A 7853-nucleotide genomic window follows, 5' to 3' on the forward strand; every position below is an offset into this window, starting at 1 on the left:
CTCTCGCTTCTGGATCTTGCTCCACTAACATGGCTCCTGACTATGTGATGAGCTCAGCATATGTCGCTAGCTGATTTCAATATGTATGGTGAGTTTGCAAATCACCTCTTTGCATGCCAGATTGTTGACACCCTATAAATTGTAGAACTTGAAAGGTAGAAAGGCCATTAGCATCTAGTGTGAGCTTTCCTTTCCTAGATGGGGAGTTGAAGTTCCCAGGGAGGCCCAGGAGCTGGCTCAAGGTCACATGGGTGTCAGTGATGGAGCAGCGCCTGGAACCCAGGGCTCCTGCCTCACTTCCTAGGGCTCTACCCACTACGCCGCATTACCTGCTTCTCCCACCAAGCTGGGGCCTGGGGAGCTGCTTATGCTTTGAAATGGATGTGCGCCAATTTTACAGTGCACCAATGGAAAGGGAGGCACCGTGATTCTCTGGGAAAGGAAAGGGATGTAGCTGGTGAGATAGCTCATTAAAGGCTGAGCAAGGTGCATGTGACCTCCCACACTCCCACCTACCCCCTACCCTAGCAAAGCTGTTCCTTTGGGGTGATACCATTCCTGTTGTCCTGAGTGTGTGAACTTGGGATACACTGCGCTGCACCTCCAATCCAAGGGAGGGTGGAGCTAGGGAGACACTCCTCAGCCCCTGCTGATGTCATCTTATTTGTCCCAAGCCTCTTGATCAACACGTAACCACATGAGGACCCCGCCCACTGCACTTCACCCTCTGAAACTCAAAATAATACTCCAGCCTTGCTCTCCTGTTGTCTTGAGTGCCATGAATACTGGGGGCATGTGATAGGGGCAGAGGTCAAAAGCATGGGCTTTGGAGTTAGAGAGATCCAGGTTCAAGTAGTAACTCTCTCCTTTCCTAGCTGAACACCTTTGGGCTGGTTGCTGAATTTCTTTTTGCCTCAATTTCCCCATCAGCAAAATGGGTCTGATACTAGCCACCTCACAAAGTTGTTGTGGGATTTGTAGGAAATGAAGTAGAGTGTGCATAAAGTATGTGTCCAGGCTCAAAGAAAGCATGCAAAATATGATTGTCCTGGCCGGCGCCCTGGCTTAACAGGCTAATCCTCCGCCTTGCGGCGCCGGCACACCGGGTTCTAGTCCCGGTCAGGGCGCCGGATTCTATTCCGGTTGCCCCTCTTCCAGGCCAGCTCTCTACTATGGCCCGGGGAAGGCAGTGGAGGATGGCCCAAGTCCTTGGGCCCTGCACCCGCATGGGAGACCAGGAGAAGCTCCTGGCTCCTGGCTTCGGATCAGCGTGATGCGCTAGCTGCAGCGGCCATTGGAGCGTGAACCAACGGCAAAAAGGAAGACCTTTCTCTCTGTCTCTCTCTCTCACTATCCACTCTGCCTGTCAAAGAAAAAAAAAAAAATATATATATATATATATATATATATATATGATTGTCCTGCAAAGGCAGAATTATGGGTAATCTTTTTTCTACTTCTTTAAATTATTCAACTCTGAGGCCAGCGTTATGGCACAGTGGGTCAAACTGTGGCCTGAGATGCCAGCGTCCCATGTGAGTGCTGGTTCAAGTGCCAGCTGCTCCAACTTCCAGTCCAGCTCCCTGCTATTGCACCTGGGAAAGCAGCAGAAGATGGCCCAAGTGCTTGGGCCCCTGCACCCACGTGGGAGATCTGGATGGAGGTCCTGGCTCCTGGCTTCAGCCTGGCCCATGTGAAGCTGGAGCACAGAGAGATTTGAAGATGCTGGTCTTAAAGACTGGAATGATGTAGCCAGACTTCTGGCCAATAGAAGCATTAAACATTAGATTTCTCTTGTTTCAGGCCTCTTAGTTCTTGGGGCTTTGTTCTGGCAGCCCCAGGACACCAACATGAGGTTCTTTTTTTAAAGATTTATTTATTTGAAAGGCAGAGTTACAGAGATGTGGGGGAGGGGGGGGAGAAAGAAAGAGAGATCTTCCATCTGCTGGTTCACTCCCCAAATGGCCACAATGGCCAGAGCTGTGCCGATCTGAAGCCGGGAGCCAGGAGTTTCTTCCGGGTCTCCCATATGGGTGCGGGGGCCCAAGCACTTTGGCCATCTTCCACTGCTTTCCCAGGCCACAGCAGAGAGCTGGATCGAAAGTAGAGCAGCTGGGACACGAAATGGCACCCATATGGGATGCCGGCACTGGTGGCATCCTGGTGGCAATACCTGCTATGCCACAGGGCCAGCCTCAAACATGGGGTTCTTGAGAGTTTATTTAGTCCAGTGGTTCCCATGTGTTTATATTAGCAAAATAATTATTTTTCAAATAAAATTGCCCTCTACTTTAATCTGTTGTCTCTGCAGGACAGGGTTTAGGAAACACTCATCTACTTCCAGCCACCTCATTGCATAGATGAGTAGTTGAGGTTCTGGGGTGCTGAGCAATTGACAGAAGGCCTCTCTCAGTAGGTAGCAAAGAACACCACCCCCTACCTGCTGTCTCATCTTCCTTCGCCTGGTTTGACTAAATCCCCGTCTCCCAACAAATGACTGCGAATACATTGGCATCTCTAGACAAATTTTGTTTTTAGCACCAGTTCCTGTTTTGAACAAGGACTGCCAACTGTGTCAAATGTGGTGAGGCTTGCATGAAATATTTGCTCACAAAGAGCGCCAGACCTTGAGCAGGCTGTTAAAGCATCTTAAGAGATGAAAAACCACTGCTTGCTTCCTCACCTGTGTTTGGAAATTGTGTCTCCTGGGTATGACTGTGATGGTGGGAGCGAGCAGGTGGAGAGGCATGAGTAGCAAAATTAAGTAGCTGTTGGTGTACCTGGAAGGCTGGGTCCCTAAGTGCATCCTGCAGAGCCAAGACAGGAGCACCGCTAAATGACACAATCAGATTTTTCTCATGTTGGTAGGTTTTAAAATATTGAAGGTCAGTTCTGCTAAAAGGCCTTTGTGGAGGATAAAGAAAAGGTTACAATAAAATATTACTCCCCCTTTCCCTCTGGCCTTGGTGCTAACAGACAAAACATTCCGACTCGACTCGAGTTCTCACTCCTCCCCAAGGCATAGTCAAAATAGGATGGCATTTTCAAAGGGAGCTTCATGAGGAATGGAGGAACCCAATGGGAAAGTAAACAAACAAGATCAAAGCGCTCTCCTGGGGGCGGGGGGCCTGGAGTGGTTGACCGGTTACCAACTGACTTGGAAGTGACCACGATCTGTGCGGCTATTTCCAGGGCCACTGACCTCCTTCTGTTCTGCCTCACTGCTACTTGACCAAGTGGCACTGGCAGAAGCATCGCCTCCACAAAGAGGGAGGCGAGGCTGTGTTGTGAGGCTGAGCGATGAGGGAAGCCTGAACCAAGAGCAGTGGTGAGCCAGCAACGTCAGCTGCCCATTCAAGGCTGCTGGGAGGGAACACCACGCACGGCAGATGGAAAACAACTGTCAGGCGACAGCAAATGGCACTAGTGTGGCTGCCTTTGTTCCTTGGGGTTGCTAATGAGGGGGTCCTCCCTCCAACTCCCTCCACTCTGGAGGCCACATGGTCCTTCCTTTCCATTTGGGAAGGGAGGGATGAAGCTCACTGGCCGCCCCCCTCACTGTGGCTGCAACCAAATGGACAGTGAGACTTAGTGCCAAACACACCAAGGCACGCTCAGAGTGAGCCAGCCTTCCCCAAAAGGTCCCTCATGGACCTCTTCTTTTTTGGCCTTCAAGGAATGCCTCTTCTCAATCCATGGCATCACACATCCTTGTTCTGCCAGCTCCCTCTCAGCTGAGGGCTCAGGCAAAGTGGGTAGAGTGAGGTGCGTGTGCACATGTGTATCTGTGTCTGTATTCTCCCTGGTCAGTGTGCTCGGCTTCTCAAGGCTGCTTTGGCGCTCAGCCCCGATGCATGTAACTCTCCACGCTGCTGTGTTGGTCTCTTGTAACCCCTCAGTTACCTGTCCTTTGCCCTAGTGGTGCATGCTGGTATGTCTCCATTCCTCCATTAGCACAAGCAGTGTGCCATGAACCTCCTTGAGTGGGTTCCTGTAACTGGCTGCAAAAGGGCCCCCAGGGGACCAGCTCTTCATCCTTGGACCTGCAAATGTGACCTTAGAAAAGCAGTCTTTGCAGGTGTGACTGAATTAAGAGTTTTGAGCTATGGGGAGATTATCCTGCACTATCCAGGTGGGTCCCAAGGCAGTCACATGCTGTATTGAGTTCCCATGCATGCTATTCCTTTTTTTTTAAAGATGTTATTTATTTATTTGAGAGGTAGAGTTACAGACAGTGAGAGGGAGAGACAGAGAGAAAGGTCTTCCTTCCGTTGGTTCACTCCCCAAATGGCCACAAAGGCCAGAGCTGAGCCGATCCGAAGCCAGGAGCCAGGAGCTTCTTCCTGGTCCCCCATGCAGGTGCAGGGGCCCAAGGACTTGGGCCATATTCTGCTTTCCCAGGCCACAGCAGAGAGCTGGACTGGTAGAGGAACCGCAGGGACTAGAACCGGCACCCATTTGGGATGCCAGCGCCGCAAGCAGAGGATTAACCTACTGTGCCACGGCGCCAGCCCCCATGCCTGCTATTCCAAAGGGCCTCAAATATGGTGCCTTAAAACCCCAGAAACCTATTCTCATCCTGTTCTAGAGGCTGGAAATCTGAAAGCCAGTATCAGCAGGCTGCTTTCCTTCTGGGGGTTTGAAGGGAGCCTCCTTTCTTGTCTCTTCCATCTTCTGAGGGGCCTGGGTGTTCCTTGGTTCGTGGCAACCTCACTCCAATCTTTGCCTCTGTCTTCAAAAAAAAAATCTTGGGGCTGGCACTGTGACACAGCAGATTAAGCTGCCACATGCAGTACTGGCATTCCATATGGGTGCTGGTTCAATTCCCAATTCCAATCCAGCTCCCTGCTAATGTGCGTGGGAAAACTGCGGAAGATGGCCCAAGTGATTGGGCCCCTGCACCCATATGGGAGACCTGGATGAAACTTCTGCCTCCTGGCTTTGGTCTGGCCCAGCTATGGCCATTGTGGCCATTTGGGGGAATGAACCAGCAGACGGAAGATATTTATCTCTCTCTCTCTCCCTCTCCCTCTCCCTCTCCCTGTAACTCTGCTTTTCAGATAAGATAAATAAATCTTTTAAAAAAAAGATTGCTTGGGCCAGCACTGTGGCATAGCGAGTAAAGCCACTGCCTGCGGCACTGGCATGGCATCCCTTACGGGCACAGGTTCAAGTCCCAGCTACTCCACTACCAATCCAGCTCCCTGCTAATGTGCCTCGGAAAAGAAGGGGAAGATGATCCAAGTGCTTGGGCCCCTACACCTATGGAGGAAACCCAGAAGAAGTTCCTGGCACCTGGTTTCAGTCTGGCCCAGCTCCAACTTTTGTGTCCATCTGGGGAGTGAACAAGTGGATGGAAGATCTCTCTCTCTCTCTCTCTCTTTCTCTCTCTCTCTCTCTCCCTCTGTGTGTGTGTGTGTGTGTGTCTGTCTCTATATATACACATACACATATACATATATGTGTGTATATATAACTCTGACTTTCAAATAAACAGATGTTTTTTTAAAAAATCTTGCTTTATTTAAAAGACAGAGGAGACAGAGGCAGACATATGGAACATTCTAATCTGCCGTTCACTCCCCAAATGCCTACAAGAGCTTAGGCTGAGCCTGGCCAAAGCTGGAAGCCAAGCACTCCATCAGGGTCTTCCATGTAGGTGTCAGGGACCCAACTACTTGACCCAACACATGCTGTCTCCCAGGGTGGGCAGTAGTGGGAATCTGGAATGAAAAGTAGAGCTGAGGGGCCAGTGCTGTGGCACAGTAGGCTAAGTTTCCACCTGCAGTGCCAGCATCCCATATAGGCGCTGGTTCTAGTCCCAGCTGTTCCTCTTCCAATCCAGCTGGCTGCTATGGCCTGGGAAAGCAGTAGAAGATGGCCCAAGTCCTTGGACCCCTGCACCTGGTCTCCTGGCTCCTGGCTTCAGATCAGCCCAGCTCCGGCCATTGCAGCCATCTGGGGAGTGAACCAGTAGATGGAAGACTTTCTCTGCCCCTCCTTCTCTCTGTCTGTAACTCTCTCAAATAAATAAATAAAATCTTTTAAAAAATCTAAAGATCTAATGTGCATCATGAAAGCTATAGTTAATAGTGGTGTATTGTAATCAGGATTTAGAAGGAGAAGGGGGAGAAGGAGGAGGAGGAGGAGAAGGAGGAGGAAAAGAGAAGGAGGAGGAGGAGGAGAAGGAGGAGAAGGAGGAGGAGAAGGAGGAGGAGAAGTCATAGTAGTGGTGGTGGAGCTGAGACTCAAATCCCAGTACTCTGACATGGGATGGGGGCATCCCAAGCAGCAACTTAACCACTGCGCCAAACGCCCAAGCCCCAGCACCTCTGTCGTCACACGGTCTTCTTTGTGTCTCTGCATGACCTTTCTTCCTCTTACAAGGACACCAGTCGTTGGATTAAGGATTGCTCCTCCAGCTGATCTCACCTTAGCCACTTCTACAAAGACTCAATTGCTAAATGCAGTTACTTTCTGAGGTTCTTGGTGAACATGCGTTTAGTGGAACAGTATCCAATCCAGCACATGTGTTTTCTTATGAAAAGGAGACAGAGGTCAATTTGACACACATAGAAGAGAAGGCATAGTGAAGACGGAGCAGAGAAAGATTTGAAGATGTTTGTCTTGAAGCTCAGAAGGCAAAGAAGGCCAGCAGCCACCAGAAGCTGCAAAACACAGCAGTGGATTCTGCCCCTGGAGCCTGCAGAGAGGCAAGGCCTGCCGGCACCTTGATTTCAGCCCTGTGATACTGACTGCAGACTTCTGGCCTCCAAAACTGTGAGACAATATATTTCTGTTGCTCAAAGCCACCAAGTTTGTGAGCATTTGTTTCAGCAGCCACAGGAAGACAATAGTCCCTTGGTGGCCTTGCGGGTCAAGTTCTTGGGTTTTTACCCAGGAGTGAGCCTACTGGCTTGGTGTGGACGTGGACATTCAATGTGGCCAAATGCTGCCAGGCGGCCTTTGAAAGTGGCTGCACCCATCGAGCTGGACTCCCGCCAGCAGCACACAATGGTTCTCCCTGCTTCTCCTTGCCAGCTCTTGGCGTCCTGCAGCTGATTTTTGCCACTCTGACACGTGCATATCTTATCTCATCATTTTCATTTGCATTTCTCTGATTCCTAATGAGTCTGGAATCTGAGCATCTCTTCACATACTGGCTTGCTAGCCTTTTGGGTTTCTCCTTCTGGGAATTGCCCATTCACATGCTTTGCTCATTTTTCTGTCGAATCTTTTTGTTGTTGCTTTGCAGAATTGTCTTGTATATTTTATCCATTAATCCCTTGTCAGTTTTAAACAGTGAATATCTTCTGCCCATCTGTCATCTGTTTGTTAACTCTATCCATGCTGTACTTCCTGGAAAGAAATCCTTAACTGTGCTGTGATCAAATCTGTCTAATTCAAGACTGCCAGCAGAAGGGTGGCAGGGTCAGGGGCTGTTGTGCAAACACAGCGGGTGCCACTGAGAATGTGTGTGTGCATGTGTGTGCTGTGCTTGTGTGCAATGCAGGCTATGCGTGAGCGTGTGCCCGTGGCTGAATGTCAGCCCCAGGCACCCGGGCCGGCCCACACCTTGAGATTAGGCGTGTGCCAAGCCAGATTCTTGGGTGCCACTCCGGCGTTTCCAAGTCTGTGAGTGTAAGATAGGGAGGGGCTCCCGCTGATGCTGGTGCTGCTGGCCCAGGGAGCACTCAGGAGCACAGGGAAGGCTGTCCCATGCATGATGTGATGCTCAGAGAGGAGAGAAGCTACTGATACTTGTTAGCTGGCCAAGCAGTGTCGGGAAGTCGGCAGAAACTAGGAAAATGGCTCTTAATCACCGAAGGCCACTGTTGAAAGGAACCCCAGGG

Source organism: Lepus europaeus, chromosome X (genome assembly GCF_033115175.1).
Source record: "Lepus europaeus isolate LE1 chromosome X, mLepTim1.pri, whole genome shotgun sequence".
NCBI classification, from domain to species: domain Eukaryota; kingdom Metazoa; phylum Chordata; class Mammalia; order Lagomorpha; family Leporidae; genus Lepus; species Lepus europaeus.